General features: G+C 42.0%; 1 pseudogene; it reads right to left on the bottom strand.

The window, feature by feature from the left end:
* Positions 1-11,049: 11,049 nt before the first annotated feature.
* Positions 11,050-11,833, bottom strand: LOC150059610 (high mobility group protein B1 pseudogene; annotated as a pseudogene).
* Positions 11,834-18,899: the final 7,066 nt, after the last annotated feature.

Genomic DNA, 18,899 nt, shown 5'->3' with positions numbered 1-18,899 from the left:
TTTTAAATAAGTAAAACATAAGTGTTTTTTTTCCTTCTTTAATTTTAGGAGCTTCAGACTGTGGCACCAGAGAGTTGGAGTAGTAAAATTAGTTTGAATAAATTTTCATTAATTTCTATTAGTTACAGGACCAACTTATTTAGCTTCATTTTTTGTGAAGGATCATATTTGAGAGGACAGGAAAATTTTCCCTCTCTGATAATATGGATCTCTCCTTTTACAAGCTAAGCATTCATTGTAATGTTAGCAGCAGTGACTGTGACTTTAAAAAGAAAGTGAGGTCATTCTTTAAAGGGGTTTAACCCTCCTTTCATCCAATAATGTTATTCTCCCAGCATCACTACCTTCAAAAGTCCCTGATGCTGTCATATGGCAAGGAGCTCTGTCTGATTTAGTACTGGGATACCTGGTCATGGAGGGGTTTGAGAGGAAGAGGAGTCACTACTTCCATCTCTAGAAGCAGCAAGGCAGACAAGTTGGATCCTCCCATCTATGAAACAGAGCAACTGGAAACAAACCAGCACAGGATGAAAGTGCTGTTCCACGGGCCAAACTCCTTATGCCAGTGGCTGAGAGATTGCTACCATACAACTTCTTCATTAACCAGATCAAGTACAGGGCCCATATAAAAATGTGTCGATGGCCGGGAGTTTGGCCTAGTGGTAGAGTGCTTGCCTAGCATGTATGAAGACCAGGGTTCGAGTCCTCGATACCACAAACAGAAAAAGAGCCAGAAGTAGTGCTGATGTTCAAGTGGTAGAGCTCTAGCCTTGAGAAACTCCAAGGACAGTGCTCAGGCCCTGAGCTCAAGACCAGGACTGGCAAAAAAAAAATGTGTCGAGTCCATCAAGCATCCCATGGATTAAGATGGCTTCAGATCACATTAGATTTCCTTTTCAGAACTATTACCTAAGCAGATACAATCACCATATTCAATGTACATATGTAAAAAATTGAACTATATAACTTGAAGGGGAAGAATGAAATGGGGAAAAGAAGGGTGAGAACGTTGGAAGGGATGACATGGCATTGTACTCATCATGTGCTTTGTGGAATTTGTACAACTACTTAAAATAATAACATATGTACAAAAATTAAAAAGAACTGACACCTAGACATTATTGTAGCCAATTGGCAGATAGAACATAAACTCAGCATTTGGGCTGGGGGTGTGACTCAGTCGTAGAGAAATTCTCTAGCATATGTTAGAGATTTAATCCTCAGTATGCTGGATTTGATCCTCAGTAATACAAAAAAAAACCCAGCCAACAGCCTTTGCCAAAGGTCTTTACAACTTCATGGAACAGAAGGGAGGAAAGCCAAGTAAAATGGTGCTGTCTTCCATTCCAAGAAAAAACCAGCCCAAATTTCTGGGGCAAAAGTTAAGCCATATGTCAAGAATGAAGCTGGGCCAGGTACGGGTAGCTCATGCCTATAATCCCAGATACTTAAGTGGTTAAGATGGAAGAAGTTCAAGGCTAGCCTGGGTGAAAAGTTCATAAGATTCTATTAACCAGCAGCAGGGCCAAGTAATACCTACCTATATCCAAGCTATGTGCAAAGCTGAAGTGGAAGGATCACAGTTCCAAATCAACCAAGACAAAAAAAAAAATTTGTTTTTCAGGAGAACCCATATCAACAGAAAAAGCTGGGTGTCACCCCAGCTGTGGCAGAAAGTGTAAATGGGATTGAGTGTGAGGCCAGTTAAGGAAATAAGGAAAGATGATATCTCAAAAATGAACAAAGCTGAAAGGATCAGAGATAAATGGAAGAGAGTCTGCTTAACAAGTACAGGGCCTTGAGTGCAAACCTCAGTACTGCCCCCCCAAGCAACAACAAAAACTGAAGTTGCCCAAGTCCTGTAACAACTGAAGAGTCTACAGGCTGTCACAGAGCTCTCACCACTGGGTCAGAATCACACTCGAACCCAAATTCTGCTGGAGGTGGGCTGGGTTAACATTTGTAGCCACTGGACTCTGATTTCTGCTTTCCAGGAATGATCAAGCTACTGCCTATCCTCATGGCCCCAAGAGAAAATACACAGAGGTATGACTCAGGTACCCACCAAGAATCTAGAAAACTGCTAGGGCAATCAGCCAGGATCTGGGAACCATTTTAAATGCATTCCTAGGCTTAACTTGAAGGTAGCTTCTGCCAACTCTGAGTGAAATAATTTATATTACCCTCTGACTTACTTCACCATTCTGATACGTGGAGGCAGAACACCCCTCAGAGAATAAGCTCCTTTGTCTAGCACATGAGATGCTCCCCTCTCCCAAGCCAGCTTGATTAGATAGGGAAAGTGGGTGGGAGGAGGGGAGGAGAGGTGAGAAGTTCCACTTCAATCTGAACTCCCCAGAGATTCCCCCGCTACAGCTGTAAAAACATTGGTGATTTTTGGGTGAATGTACTCCCTGAAGTGAACATTGACTCTTGAAAACTGTGAAGCAGAAGTATTGCATATTGTGGCATTACAAGGCCACAGGATTTTCCAACCAGACTCTCAGCAAGAAGCAAGACAATCAGCAAGCAGAAGAAACAGCCTTGTTAGGCAGTCACTAAGAACCCAGTGGGCTCAGCTAGGGTGAAGATGCTTCAAAGCGGCGCATGGAGACTGACAGGCCCCCTGAGAAGACCCAACCAAATCATCCCTTTTATGTTCATATCCATAATCTTTCAGGTACAAAATGATCTCATTAAGTGTTTTAAGAGCAGCTAGAGTTGGGTGCCAGTGGTTCACACCTGTAACCCTAGCTACTCAGGAGGCTGAGATCAGAGGATTGAGGTTCAAAGCCAGCCCAGGCACCAAGGATCGGGAGACTCTTATCACCAATTAACCACTGGAAAATGGAAGTGGCACTGTGGCTCAAAGTGGTAGAATAGTAGCTTTGAGCTGAAGAGTTCAGGGATAGTGCCCAGGCCCAAGGTTCAATCCCCACAATTGACCCCCCCAAAAAGTAGCTAGACTTGATGCATTGAATCACTCCAACAAAGCCCAAAAGACTGCAGTGGATTCAGCCAGAATGCTAGTTTAGACTTTCACATTCATGGTGGTGTGACTGATGGCCCATTTTCTCCTTCTACCTTGTTTTATTGTGATTGTTGAAACAAAGTCTCTGTCTGTATCTCAAACTGGCCTCAAAATTTTGATCCTCCTCCCTCAGCCTCCTGAAATATAACCCGGCTTCTGTTTTCTGTCTTTACTAGCATTTGTTAAGTGTACCCACAGTCATTCTCACTCACAGCTCTGCTGGCCCGGCACTCATGGACTGCAGTCTCATTTCCAGTGCTGAAGTGTATTTTGTCCGTGTGCCACCTGCCTTCAGAAGGTTGCGAGCAGATTTGATGAAAACTTGGAAAGCAAGTAACTTCTTGAGAGCTGACCACTCCTGGGAGGGGCTGTAGTTCTAAAAAAGGAGAAAGAAGGTATCTGTCACCGTGGAAGCAATACAATCAAGGGGCAGGAAATAAGAATTGAGTTCTTTTAGAAACCGTGCTGGAGCCAGAGTCCTCTGGTGCAGCTTTCAAGTCCTGAAGGAATACAGAATGGGTACCTTCCAGCAGGTGTAAGCCTGGAGCCTTCAAGAGGCCAGAGAACTGCCCATATCCCATCAGCTCACAGGATACCAGGACCCCCCCACCACACACGCACCCATCTTCCATATTGACCCATAGAGACCATCTTCCTAAAGAGATGGGAATGCAGTGTGGCAGACCAGGCTAGCTGAGCAACATTATTCAATAGTGGAGTAGGACAGACTAAAGGAATTTTTAAATTACTACATCACTACCTTTGCATTATACCAAACCCTTAACTTTTCTATGTAACCAGTGGGTAGAGATTTGAGAGGAGGGCCAACCTAGTTAAAGAAAGTATTCCCTGTATCTCAGCAATTCTGCAAAGTGCAATCCATGATCCCTTCTTCATTGTGATCATAATCTAACAAGGGAAAAAGGCCTTCTTAGTCAGCTGGGTGACCAGGTGGGTTAAGAGTGGACCTGTTCATTCGCTTTTGTCCAAAAAGTAGAAGTGAGCTTTGGCAATGAGTTAGCCAAGAAATATGTCAATTAAAAGGAAAGGGGAAATTGGAAGGAAGGGAAGGAAAGAGAAGGGGGTAGGGAGGGGAGGGGAGGGGAGGGGAGGGGAGGAGATGTGAGGGAAGGAAGGAAGGAAGGAAGGAAGGAAGGAAGGAAGGAAGGAAGGAAGGAAGGAAGGAAGGAAAGGAGTTGAGGGGAACATACATTGCTCTGAGCCTGGAAAGTTCTTACCAATGTTCAGATTGTAATTTTTGCAGTTTTCAGCGCTGATTGCTTTTAACCGGGCACTGCTGGCTCATGCCTATAATCCTAGCTACACAGGATGCTGAGATCTGAGGATTGTGATTTGAAGCCAGCCCAGGTAAAAAAAAGTCCATGAGACTCTTGTCTCCAATTAACCACCTGAAAACTGCAAGGATTGCTGTAGCTCAAAGTGGTAGAGTACTAGCTTCAGTAAAAAAGCCCAGAGCCTGGAGCTTACGCCCCACCACTGACCAAAGAAAAGTAAACGTGTCAGGTGCATAGCGCTGGAGCCCTGGGGTCTGCCACTGTCATTTCTCTTTCTTGCATGATTCCTCTTTAGATCCAATCCTGAGGCCAAGACACCCATCCCAGGGCTTCCTATATAAGGCTCTCTATGGTAGTGATGGCTTCCCTTAGGTTTTACTCACTCTAGTCCTGACCTAGGAATTTCTGTTGGTGGTTTTATGTCTAAGATTTTAAAATATGCCAACTGCTTTCCATAACGACCTCTGTTCTTATAGCTATGTGTGGCCCTTTTCTATTCTGCTTGGCGCCATGCAAAGCTAGCAGCTCTCTGGTTGGACCGCTTCTAGCTGGATTCTACCATTGAAGGTGCCTTGCTGTCCTGTTCCCTGTGGAGTCTCTTGACATGCTGCATCCCCCCTTGCTCATCACCCACCTGCTAGGATCTACCCTTCTCAGTTCTCAGTGCCACAGCCACGGGGGGAGGGGGGGTTAATGCCTCTCTATACACCCCTCCCAGTGAGTAATGTCCACTCTGTGATGTGGCAGCCCACTGATGTACCGAGACACAATTGTTAATGCTTCTCTTATACTTGCCAGTGCTTTATCTCTATTTAATCCCAGGAACTGCTATCTACCATCTCTGGGATGGTTTCCTCTAGCCTTGAGCTACCCATAGCTCACCCCACAGACAAATTGTTTCCCAAATCATCACAGATGCTGATTAAACAATGCAAATTGTTGGGTCAATGCACCTCTTTTCTAACCTGTTCTCCAGGTGGGTGCAGGCCATACTGAATAAGCCATTAGTCTTGAGGCTCACCTCTGGTGAGAATCAGGGAGTCTCTGAAAATGTGTTCCTAGACATTTTCATGCCCTTCCTAAATCCTCAGAGACAGCCTTCTTCAATTCTGTGGACAAAGCTCAGTTGCATGTATTTCAACGGATTGAAATTTCTAGGAGAATAAAAAGTTATCTGGATATAGCTTTATGCTACTAAAGTTTAGTTATATTGTAGTAAATGTTTAGAGGCCTGCCTGACATGGAAGGCAGTCCCAGGACCACCCATTGTATGTAAAACAAGGGCTGAGTTGTGCAATCCAATTTACTCAGGCTTGCAAGGAGCTCCTTTCCCAGGCTGTCCCACTTCCTTCTGCATGCCCTGTCTGGAATCCTGAGAGAATTCAGAATTTCAGTAAACAGAGCCACCCTGCTACCCTCTGATTCAACTTATCATTACACGAGCAAAACAGCTAAAGGGACTTGCCCTGAGACTCACATCCAGTTAGTTATTCAGTAAGTTTGTTGATGATTTTTCCTGCTCCACGAAACAGACTGTTTCTTGCAGCCTGTAGAAGAGCTGAATTTCCATGTCAGGTCTTTTCCAATGAGGCTTGGTTGATGGCATCAGTTGAAAGATGCTCTCTCTTGTTCACTCCCTCTCTCCCCTCCTCTCCTCTCCTCCGCTCTCCTCTCCTTTCCCCTCCTTTTCCCTCTTCTCCTCTCTTTCCTCTCCCTCCCTCCTCTCCTCTCCCTTTCTCTCCCCTTCACTTCCCTCTTCTCTCTTCTCCCTTCCCTTCCCTTTCCTTCCCTTCCCTTCCCTTCCCTTCTGTTCACTCCTCTCCTCTCATTCCCTCTCCTCTCCTCTCCTCTTCTCTCTTCTCTTCTCTCCTCTCCTTTGTACTCTTCTCCCCCCTCTCCTCTTTCCTCCCTCCCCTTCACTCTCTTCTCTCCTCTCCACTCATCTTCTTTCTTCTCTCTTTTCCACTCTCTCTTCCCTCTATCCTTTCCCCTCTCTTCTCTCTCTTCTTTCCTCATCTCTCCTCTCTCTGTCTTCTCTCTCTCCCTTCCTCCTCTCTCTCCATGACTATTTCTTTCACTCACACGAATCACTCCCATCACTCAATCTTCCTGTCACTTAAAAGAAATCCCACAAACTTAATGGTTTAAACAACAATCATTTATTATCTCCCAGTTTCCATAGACTGGAAGTCCAGACCAGACCAAGCTGGATCTTCTGCTCCACATCTCCTAAGACTGAAATCAAGGGATGACCTGGAATGCGCTCTTTCTGGAGCACAGGGCCGCATTCAAGCTCACATGGTTGTTGGCAGAATTGAGTTGTAGCTGTCGGAATAAGGCCCTGGCTCTCTTGCTGGCTTGACCTCCATCTTCACCCACCCTCAGCTCTTCAAGGATGCCTGCTGTCTCTGGCCATGCCTCTCTCTCTAGGCCCTCTCTCAGGTTCAGGGGAGAATGTCCTTTTTAGTGAACAATAGGTCAACTGGACAGTGAGTGCATCACAAAAGTCATAGATAACTCATAACCCTTCATGTTCACGGGTTCCGTCGACAAGAAGGGGAGGGATAATGCAAGGCACGAAGACCAGAAGCAGGCACCATGGTCAGAAATTCTGCCCATCCCAAGGTCTCAAAGGAGGATATGCCCTTTATATATTTCCAATCATATAATCCCTACAACAGCTCTAAGAAGAAGTTATTAACTTTTCATAGATGTATTACTTAAGGGCTGTAAGGGCAAATTCAAAGTAAAATAGCACACTTAACTTTCCCTGTTCAGTCTAAGGAAGGTGACACCCTTCCCCTCTGGAACATATCTTCGAAACATCCCTTTGAAACATACCTTTTTAAAAAATTAATCACCCTTAAGGAGTTAAACAAAGAAGATTCAATTCAACATATCAGTTTATGACTACAAAGGGTTCTTTCTTTTATCCTATACTTTTTTTTTCTGGTTGGATTGAAGATGCTAAGTGAGATGAGAATAGTAAACATTTTTCTTCACCAGAGATTTGGGCCATTTGAGTTCATTAAATCCCCTAAAGGATTATTCAGAGAAAAAATATTACTGAGTCAAATAAAAAAATTATATGTTAGTTATAAGCCACAGAAAGAAAGCTCAACTTAATAACAAACCTAATTAAAAGATTTTTTTGTATTGGGAATAATTATATAAAGGAATTTCTTAGGGCTGGAAATGTGACTTAGTGGTAAAGTGCTTGCCTAGCATGTACCACATAAACAGGAAAAGCCAGAAGTAGCACTGCAGCTCAAATGGTAGAGTGTTAACCTTGAACAAAAGAAACTCAGGGACAGTACCCAGACCCTAGGTTCAACCCACAGGAATGGCAAAAAATAAATAAAAGAAAGAAAGGAAAGAGAGAGGGGGTGGGGAAGGAGGGAAGGAGAGAGGGAAGAGGAAAGGAAGGAAAGAAGGAAAGGAGGGAAGGAAGGAAGGAGAAAGAGAGAAAGAAGAAAATTTCTTAAGATTATTTCTTGTTATACTCAAACCTTTATATTTTGCTGTACTAACAAAAAAATTAACTAAAACTGCACCTAAATAATAGATCTTTTGGAGCTGAATAACTTATAATTCCAAAACAAACAATGTACTCTCACCCCTTCTTCTGAACATGCTGTACTTATAAATTCTGCACTTTGAAGGCTTTGCTGTCTCCATTCTGTGGTCATTTCCTCTCCCAAGCTGCATGAAAGACTGTTTCTTTCACACAGTCAGCAAGTGAGCATGTTCCAAAGATCTGCAATCTCACAGGCACATTAGGAAAGACAAAGAATCACAAGACCCAGTCTTTCCTCTTCCCTAGTTAGGTCATTGTTGTAGGAAAGGACTTCTCTATATAAACTGGGAAAGTATTTGCAACACTTCCCAGCCTAGGAGCCCCTTCTATTCAAAATCAAGAGTTCAGGGCTAAGAAGGTGACTTTGTGGTCAAGAGCTTGTCTAGCATGCATGAAGCTCTGTGTTTGATTCATCAGTACCACACAAACAGAAAAAATCAGAAGTGGCACTGTGGAGTGACACTTTGCTGTAGAGTATCAGTACTGAACTAGAGAAGCTCAGGGATAATGCACAGGCCCCGAGTTCAAGGACTGACAAAAGAAAACCCAAAGAGTTCAGTTCAGATATTTATTAATAAACATTTTGGTTATAAGTTAAAAAGAAAATATAAGTGTTCAATTTTGTGGTTCCTTCAGGTTTTTCTGCCAAATAAAAGTGGAAAGGATTTCTTCTAAAATTTGGCGAGTCCATTTCTCTTTATTGGGATATGTCCAGTGAGAAAGTGGTATAAATAAATCCTTCTTTCAGGTTGTTAGTTGGATGATAAGAGTCTCATAAACTTTCCTGCCCCAGCTGGCTTCAAACCGTGATCTTCAAATCTCAGCCTCCTGAGGAGCTAGGATTACAGATGTGAGCCACTGATACCCAGAAATATGTGCTAATTTTTTTCAGGTGTCAGAAGATCTGCTGAGACAATTGTCTCTTAGTTACTGATTTTTCTATTGAACTCCTTAGCAATTACATTTTGAGATTATTTCAATCATAACAAGCTGACACTTGCAGGTACCTCAGTTACATTCTTACAGTGTTTAATCTTAGGGTTATTAAATTGTACTCTAGACTTCTCCTAAATTATTAACTTTCAGTTACATGCATATATTCTTTTTGTCATCACAGCCTCATGCAAATTCTTGACAATGTCAATTGTACCTCCAGTATCTGTCACTATGTGTCTTCTAGGGTCAAAGGCTGCCATCCAGGTCTCTTGACAAGAATCCTGGGAACCTTCTAGCCTTGGGAAAATCCCTGCTGAATTGTCTGTGACATCATTGACCTTAACAAGAGAAGAGCTGATCTGATCTCTCCCCCTTTCAGAGATCCAGTTGCTAGAGAGCAGGATATGGGACATGGGCTCCAGGAAATCCTGGGTGGCTCTCCAAGGCCATTCCCAAGTCAAAAAGCCAACCTGACAAGGGATTAAGTGAGAATCATGAGAATCAGTCTATGTATCCAAGTGTTTACTCTTGCATCAGTTACTGTATCTCTGGGGGAAATGAAAATGTTGTGTTCTAGTCAAATTCTAAGCAGTATGTTTGATTCCTTCTATTTAGTCCTCTTTCATTTTGCTGGTCTTTTATTCATACCAGTACTGATTACTGAGGTGTACGTGGATGTATTATTTTTCACAAATTGCATGAATTATTCTTTGTCCTTTAAAGTATTTCCTACCACCCAACATTTCATCCCATTTGCCCCACAATATGGCATTTTCTACCACTTTCAATTTATTAGTGGTATTTAGGTTTGGGCCACAATGACATACTTCATCTGAAAGAACGATCCCAAAACAGTTTCATAGGCAAACTTCATCCTAAAGAAAAATCCAGTGGTAAACTGCACATTGATATCATTTTATTTGTTGAGCAAGCACAGTTAGAGTACGCCTATGGAATTACGATATTCTATTAGGTTTAAAATATACTCAGTAGGAAAAGATTCTGTGTTGTTAATTTGGGAATGCCATGTCTGTTACACATCGTCTTCTTCATAGTGTACTCTAAGTGACAAAGGAATGGATTAGGTATAAAGACTCCTGGCCTTTCCCACTGCTTATCTGCTCTGTGACTTAAGGCCTTTGAATTTCACTTTGAAATAGGAAGATAGATTTGACTATTTGAATTCTGCATGCCAATACTTAACAAAATGCTATTCAAAATCATGCATCTCCATTTATTCAAGAAAACTATCATTGTGTGTCATATACTATGCTAGGAATACTCAGCAGTATATAACAGGAGATGGGGAAAGTTGTCACCTTTGGAGAGTTAATGATGTAGACATAAAATAATTCGTAAAAAATTACTAGCAATGCATACAATGATAAAGACCTCCAAAAGGAACCACTGAAGGGATTTCTGCTAAGGTTTGGGCTTCTTTGTGGAGAGCAGTTCAGATGTCTGGACTCGGTCAGATGGTTTATATAAATGACATTAAGGACAGGGCCGAAAGCAAGCTAATTCTTTTTGTTTGTTTAAACAGTCAGTCCATTTTATGATTATAAAAAGTAATATATGGCAAAAATGAAACAGGCACTCACATAAGACAAATCAAACTAGCAAAAGGGGTTCTTCTTCATTTGTTGACAACTTTCCTGACACACCAGCACCACCCACTGAAGGGCTGAGATTAAAATGACTGAGAAATGCAAGCAGTTCATTTTCTAATTCTAGATACCCTGATTCCCAGAGCCATTTTCCTAGCTACTCTTGATGCGATGGCCATTCTGGCAAATCGCTCTGGGCAAAGAAGACAGATACAAAATGGAGACCAAGATGCCATGTTTTCATCTAGTTTTTTTTTTAATAAAAAAAATTGTATTTACTTAGAAGCATTCAGAATGTCAACAAAACAGCTGCAACTTTTTTTTACAATTACAGTGGTATTCAGTTAACAGAACAACAATTATTTCGTATAAGCTGCATCAGACAACTGAAGATGAAAAAAACTACTGTCCCCATATATAACTAATTTGTGCTGTGCACCAACAAGAACCTGCTTTAAATTTCCATGCCAATTTACAACCCCCATACTGTACCAGGCAAGGTTAGTGGCTATTGAAAAGACCACCAGGACAGGGCTATCTTAGACACGTTCAGTAGTGTGTTAACTATACAAAAAAAGACACTGTACAGTTTAAAAACAAATCTTACACAGCCTTACATTTCATTTTTTTTTCTTTAAAAGGAGTGAGTTGTGTACAGGGGGGTTAAATGCTTTATGGACAAGAAAAAAAACTGCGCTAGAACCAACGTATTCATCCTCATCCTCTTCATCTTCATCCTCATCCTCTTCATCTTCCTCATCTTCCTCCTCTTCCTCTTTTTCTTGCTCTTTTCAGCCTTCACAACCCCCTTTTTTGCGGCATCTGGCTTTCCTTTAGCTCGGTAGGCAGCAATATCCTTTTCGCATTTTTCCTTCAGCTCAGCAGCCTTCTTCTCCTCAGGCTGCTCGTCCTCTGCAGCCGTGTTGTTCCACATCTCTCCCAGTTTTTTTTGCAACATCACCAATAGACAGGCCAGGCTGCTCCCCTTTGATTTTAGGGCAATATTCAGAACAGAACAAGAAGAAGGCCGAAGGAGGCCTCTTGGGGGCCTTGGGATCCTTGAACTTCTTTTTTGTGTCCCCTTTAGGAGGGATGTAGGTTTTCATTTCTCTTTCATAAGGAGCCTTGTCCGCCTTGGCCATGTCTTCAAATGTCCCTTTCTCTTTAGCAGACATAGTCTTCCACCTCTCTGAGCACTTCTTAGAAAACTGCAAAGTTGACTGAAGCATCCGGGTGCTTCTTCTTGTGCTCCTCCAGGCAAGTTTGCACAAAAAATGCATATGATGACATTTTACCTCTCGGCTTCTTAGGATCTCCTTTGCCCATGTTTAGTTTTTTCCTCCGCGAGGCACAGAGTCGCTCGGTGCCCGTCCGGCTCTCACTCGCCCCTGCGCTGTCTCTATGGAGCTCAAATGTACTGCAATGGCTGTGAGAGCGGGAGCCAGACGCAGCCTTCATCTAGTTTTTAGTTATGCTTAGAACACTTTCAAGGGAAGAGTACTTTGGGTAAAAGTAATTTCTAAGTACCAGTTATAAGTTTCTTTATAGGTCGGTGTGGCTACACATGTATTAAATTTACCTACTTTCATTCTTTCTTTGAAAATATAGTAACACAAACCATTCCCAGATATACAGGCAGAGAAGAGGGGAGGGGAGTGAGAGAAAAGAGCTCGGATTATTGTGTGTATGTAATTTTTGCGTGTGGGTCACGGGGTTTGAACTTGGCCTGGGTGCTGTCCCTGAGCTCTTCAGCTCAAGGCTACCATCCAACCCTTGAGCCAATCCCCACCTCATATTTTTTTCTAGAGGTTAATTGGAGATAAGAGTCTCAGGTCCTTTGGTGCCTACGCTGGCTTTGAACCTTGATCCTCAGATCTCAACCGCCTGAGTAGCTAGGATCACAGGTGTGAGCCACTGCAGCTGGCAGTATTTAAATTTTTTAACACAGAATTTTTTTCTCATTCATGAACAATTTTATAATATTATGTTCTTTGTTCATTTCCTTTTTTAAAAAAAAATTTCTTCTTAAAAAACACATTTGGAGGAGCTGGGGGTTTGGCCTAGCGGTAGAGTCTTTGCCTAGCATGAACAAAGACCAGGGTTCAATTCCTTGGTATCATACACATAGAAAAAAGCTGGAAATGGGACTGTGGCCCAGGTGGTAGAGCCCTAACCTCGAGGAAGGCCCAAGAACAATGTTCAGGCACTGAGTTCAAGCCCCAAGACTGGTAAAAAAAAAAAAGAAAAAGAAAAAGAAAAGCACATTTTGACTATCATTCCCATTTTCTCCATGGAAATCAGGTAAGAATCCTCTCTCTTCTCATTTTTTCCCTACTTTAGCTCTGTCATATTAAAATAAGCCCTTGCTAAAAAGTTTCACCTTGTGAGTCACTCCTTTTTGTGAGAGACCACAAAATGCTTTTAAAGACTAGATCTCAAGGACCTGTGATTTTGTATCAAAATTGAGAAACTGAAGGCAACCTTCACCCATCCTCCGCTGACAGAAACTGGCCAGCCTGAGCCAGGAGTTAAATCTTGCAATGCACAAAGAAACCACAGGCACAGAGAGTGATGTGTGAGGCTGTGAAGATGAAGCCTAAGCTGCAACGGACACCTCAGGGTATTGGAAATATAGAAATATAGAATGTCTGTAATGAAAAATCTCTGGCAAATAAGTAAAGTCAACCTAAGAGAGAAGATCTGTGGGATGTTAAGACAAAGCTTGGAAGACGAAACATAGAGTTATCGGATTCAAGGGCTGCCCTGCTGGGTTTTAGTTTTGTTGTATATATACACCCAGGATGTTGCACTTTGCCTCCGAACTATACCATGGAGTGGGGTGCTAGAACTGCAGGTATGTACTACCCCACGGTGGTCAGCGCAGAACTGGGATTTTAAACTTTTTTTTTTTTTTTCTGGTCATGGGGCTTGAACTCTGGGCCTGGGCGCTGTCCCTGAGCTCTTCATCTCAAGGCTAGAGCTCTACCACATTGAGCCACAATGCCATTTCCAGTTTTCTGGTGGTTAATTAGAGATAAGAGTCTCCTGAACTTTTGTGCCTAGGCTGTCTTTGAACTGGCTCGGATCTCAGCCTCCTGAGTAGCTAGGATTACAAGTGTGAGCCATCAGTACTTAGCTTGGATTTCAAACTTTTGAACCAAGTTAGGACTGATGAGGACTTTGGAGCCTCTTGAAGATAGCATAATTCAGCATTTTGCGTTATCAGGGTGACATGAGCTTTCAGTGGTCAGGAGTGAAATATTACAGTAGATCTTCCACTGGCACATTTTTTTCCTGCTTTCTATTAACATCCACTATGATACACTATTTACAGGGCTAAGCTGGTAAGGGGAGGATACAAGTCAGTAAGGTATGGGCTAGGATCTACACGGGTCCCTAACATCAGCCCAGTGTTTGAGGGGCCCAATTCTAGTCACCCTTCTGGTAACTGTAAACAAAGGCTTTTGATACGGTGAGCTAAGTGAAGGAGAATGAATGTGTTTTGTCTTTTTTAATGTATATCTAATACAGAAAATGTGACTCTTGACCTCACTGGAAAGTATTATTTCACCAGCAAGTGGGTCCTGCATCTAGAAAGCTCTTTCATTCAATACACACTAGGTTCCATGCAGTGAGCAAATCTGTATTCCAGGTTTAAAATACAGTATTTACTTAGAACCCCTAAAACAAAGTGTCCTATCCTCACTAGAGGGGGAAAAACAGAACCCTCTACTAAAGGGAGAAAAATAGAACCTCATGAAGGTTATAATTGTATTAGCTAGAACATTTATAAACTGATGTCCATTTCACTATGTCTAGCAAAACCCCATACCAAGATTATATATGGACTCATTGGTTGCCTGTGGTTTACAAATCGATATTTACAGTTAATGCCCTATCACCAACTCTTCCTTATAATCTATCTGTGCATGCTTAAGTTGCCAGTTGAGTTCTGATAAACTCTGTATGCCAAAATATTCTCCCAAAATGATCATGTATTAGCATTAGCAATAAGTTTGTTGTATAATGTTACAGTTTACACTGAAAGTCACATTACTGTCTGGTGCATTTGTTGTACATAGGGAAACAGAGGCTTTCTTGTTCAATGGCTTTTCTACCCAAGGACCAAAACAGATTTGCCATCTTGGATATGCTCTTATCATCCCATCAACCATTCGTTTGGTTACTGTCGTTCCTGAAACTGGTGAGCTGACCCTTGTTACTTAGCTGTAGATTCCTTCTCTTTAAGGTGTAGAGTTACTCTAGATCTAGTTTGTGCTTCACAGACACATTAACCTCACCTTCCTCTGAATGCCCGCAGCACATCCTCGTGACGTCATCCCTTGTCTTGATATCATCCTGTTGTCCCTGGAAATTATAATGCTGTTCTCCTTTATGTTTCTCCATATCCCTGCACTTCACAGATCCATGTGCTTTCTCTGATTCGGCAATCAAAAGACACAGTTCTGTTCTCTGGTGAAAGGGAAAGGGTCCCTTGGAGAATAACAGGTCTCCAAGAAAAGCAAGTAACAGCCCCAGAGGGAGGGCACTCTGCTTTACTGTTTTGCTCATGATCATCCTGCCAAGACCCCAGAGATGCATTTATTACTTAACCCTGTCACGCGAAGAACATAATGACTCAAGGTATAATTTCACCTCTGTAACCAAAAGTACTTTCCTTTATTGAATGACCAAAATCCACTTGCAAGTCATACAGGAAGGACTTGATGGGGATACATCTGTGCCTTTCCAGGCAGGTACTCCGCACAAGACTATCAAATGCAATTGGGGTTTCTAACCTTGTGACACAGCCTAGAGCTACAAAGCGTCCTCTTCATTTCCTTTTCTTAAAAAGTACGTTCAGTCTACTGTGGACTTTCCCATCTGCCGATGCAGCTGGAGGTGACTTCCTGCTCGGTCAGCTGACCCTGAGTCACGTTGCTACAGCACAATAGCAGGCTGCTGCTAAATCTAAAAGGACCAAGGAGGGAGGGCAGACCTGTGCTGTGAGCCCTCCCTCTTCTGGGATGCTGTTTATCTGTGTTTTCCCTGCCCATTTGAAACCCTAGAGTTTAATCTTTGCTCTCTGGTTTTCACCTCTCAGATGACGTTGCAGAAGATAGGAAAATCAGCTTCCTACATCCCAGAATGAAAATGACACTTGTCAAAAGTCCATGTCTTTAGGAATGAGTCACTGTTCTGGGCAATCCCTTTCATCAAGGGGTCCTTTCCTGATCCGTAATTCGGGGATATGTACAGTAAGGTACATGGTGATGACCAAATACTCATTCTGGGATTTAAAATGAGGCAAGTAGAGTTTAGGAAGAAATTCAAATAAGTACAAGAGAGATGACAGGAGGGTAGATGAGGTGAGTATGAAGTACAAAAAAAGAAACTTCCTAGATTGAGGAAGTCACTGGAGCAGAGCCAAGGGGGAGAGTTCTGGGCTCAAGAATAATTAGCCTTGGAACCGGGAGTTTGGCCTAGTGGTAGAGTGCTTGCCTAGCATGCACGAAGACCCGGGTTCAATTTCTCAGTACCATATACATAGAAAAAGCTGGAAATGGTGCTGTGGCTCAAGTGGTAGAGCTTTAGCCTTGAGGAAATCCCAAGGACAGTGCTCAGGCCCTGAGTTCAAGCCCCAGAACTGGAAAACAAACAAACAAAAAGAATAATTAGCCTTACAAAACAATGTGTTGTAAATTAACTTTACAACTTGGGAGGGGCTGAGGGAAGGAAAATGAGAGAAAAACATGGGAATAGACAACCATGTTCAAGAAGTGATGTACTCACTACCTTACCCTTGTAACTGTAACTCTTCTATATATTATCCCGGCAATGAAGTAGAACAAGCAGCCTTAAGCTGGGGTGCTGGCTCATGCCTGTAATCCATGCTACTCAGATCTGAGGGCCACATTCTCAAACCAGCCTGAGTAAAAAGTACATACGACTCTTATCTCTAATTAACCAGCAAAAATCTGGAAGCAGAGCTAAGATTCAAGTAGTAGGGTGCCAGCCTTGAGTAGAAAAGCTAAGGGACAATGCTACAGCTCTGAATTCCAGCATCAGTATCAGTATCAGCACCAACACACACACACACACACACACACACACACACACACACACACAAACACAGAATAGACAACGTATAGGAAGTTGGACCTCTTCTACCTGTTGTGAATGTCATGCATATTGCTTAGTTACTTGGGGGTTTAAGTTTCTTTGATTAAAAGAGGACAAAAAAATAACACTAACCTTTCTTGCCTGTTGCTTTTGCAGGAAATCCTAAGAGTTACAGTGAGGCACTCTGCAAATGAGAATCAATGCAAAATGCACTTTTTCCCTATAAGAGCTGTGGCATCATAATTCACAAACACTGTCATCATCTCTGACTTATCCAGAAATCTGGTTTGCTAGCAGTACCTGTTTTGCATCCTTCTAAAGTGGTTATCATAAACAAAGATTCAGAAAAGAAAAAATAGGTTAGAAGGGAGTCAGAAAGCTAAGAAAGTATGCTTTCATTTTCAGACCCTAATAGGAAATGGTTTGCAGAAGCATCTCAAACTTAAGGTAAGGAGGACCACTAACCCTGACAGAATGATGCTTAGGGAAGTCGATAAGCCTGTTTTGGCTTCCTTATACTTACAATCAATCCAAACTAAACACAGCAGAATGATGACGGTTCACATCTATAATCCTGGCTACCACAGGAGGATGAGATCTAAGGATCATATTTTGAAGCCAAACCCAGATGGAAAAATCTATGAAGTCCTTACCTCAAATTATGCAGCAAAAGGCTGAAATTGGAGGCATGGCTCAAGTGGTAGAATGCCAGCCTTAAGCGAAAAGGCCAAGCAAAAGCATAAGGCCCTGAGTTCAAGCCCCAGTACTAGCACACACAAAAAGTAACACAAATCAAACGCCACCATTGCTGACATGTAAGCATTACAAACTGGGTGAGCTTCCAGTCTGTAGTACATTACATTTCTCAAAGTAACGTTTTGAGCTTACGTAATCATGTCCGTTTGTTTGACCATGTTCTCAAATGTTATAACCTAATATTCACTTCAGAAAAATATGTATCAGACTTTTTGCAAAAGAAATCGGGCTAATGCTCATCAAAGGGATAGGAAATGACTTATAAGAATCAACTACAAATTAACAGTGGCTTAAAATGGAAGGAATCTGGTTTTCTCATATCTGAAAGATAGGAACCTAGACTAAAGATGGTAGCTCTGCTCCTCAAACTCATCAGGGACACAGGCCCCTTCCAGCTTCCTCTTCTGCTTTCCAAAAACTATGGTGTGGTATTGGTCCAAGAGGAAGCACTGCTATTAAGCCAACAAGTGGTTGCCAGGGAGACTTAAGTAATTAGTGCTGTTCAGTATAGCACTGGATGAAGTGAAGAGTCCATCAATGGCTAGGCATGGTGGTACACTCCTCTAATCCTAGCTATTCAGGGCTCATGACCCAAGTCAATCCCAAGCAAAACCCTAGGATTCTATCCAAGAAATAACTAAAGTCAAAAGGGCTTTAGGAGTATGGTTCAAGTAAGAGAAAGCACCTACCTAGCAAACAAAGTACATTATGTTCAAAGACTAGTATTGGAAGAAAAAAGATCTATGATAAATTACAAAGAAAGATGAGATTTACCATCTTCACCAAAGATCATAATATTACAGATGTCCCATAAGCAACCTTAACACACTTCCACTGCTGAGAAGGCAAGCAGTATATGTATAAAAACTGATTGAAACAAAGAAAATCCAACCCACTATCATTTGTAGATAGGAAATCGATACTTATTAACTCTATAATACCATGTATGTATCATCTATCTTTATCCCAATCTTTTTGAATGGTGAATGTCATGGGTTTATGTAGCAAAATCATCATATCCACTAGCATTTCAACTGTGCATCTTTAAATCCCCAAGAAAAATATATGGAAGTCAGGGTTATAGTTTTTATAGCATCTACCCAAGTTATTCTTGACATCGACATTGCAGAGACTGGTCTGCACATGTAGTCTGTGTAGGCATCTTAAAGGCAAAATTTCAATTTTAAGCCAGGCACCAGTGACTCACACTTATAATCTTAGCTAGTCAATAGACTGAGCTCTGGAGAACCATGATTCAAAGCCAGGCTGGGCAGAAAAGTCCACAAAACTTTATCTCCAAAGTAACCAACAAAATGTTGGGCTGGAGGTATGGCTCAAAGTATGGAACAATGTCAGCTGAGAAAGCAAGCAAGCGGAGTAAGTGTGAAGCTCTGAGTTTAAACTCTGGTAACTGGGTTACCATGTTTTTTCATAAAACATGGTATATGGACACTCTTCATGTCTATAGCATAAAAGTCAAGAAATTTTAGTAGTGTGAAATGGGATCTTACAATACTGACTCAAATTGAAATGCTCAAACTTTTAACAAAAGAAGAGTTTTTTGGTTTCCTATC

This window comes from Megascapheus bottae, chromosome 8 (genome assembly GCF_031878675.1).
Source record: "Megascapheus bottae isolate mThoBot1 chromosome 8, mThoBot2.hap1, whole genome shotgun sequence".
NCBI lineage: Eukaryota > Metazoa > Chordata > Mammalia > Rodentia > Geomyidae > Megascapheus > Megascapheus bottae.
This window is presented reverse-complemented; position numbering and strand designations above follow the sequence as displayed.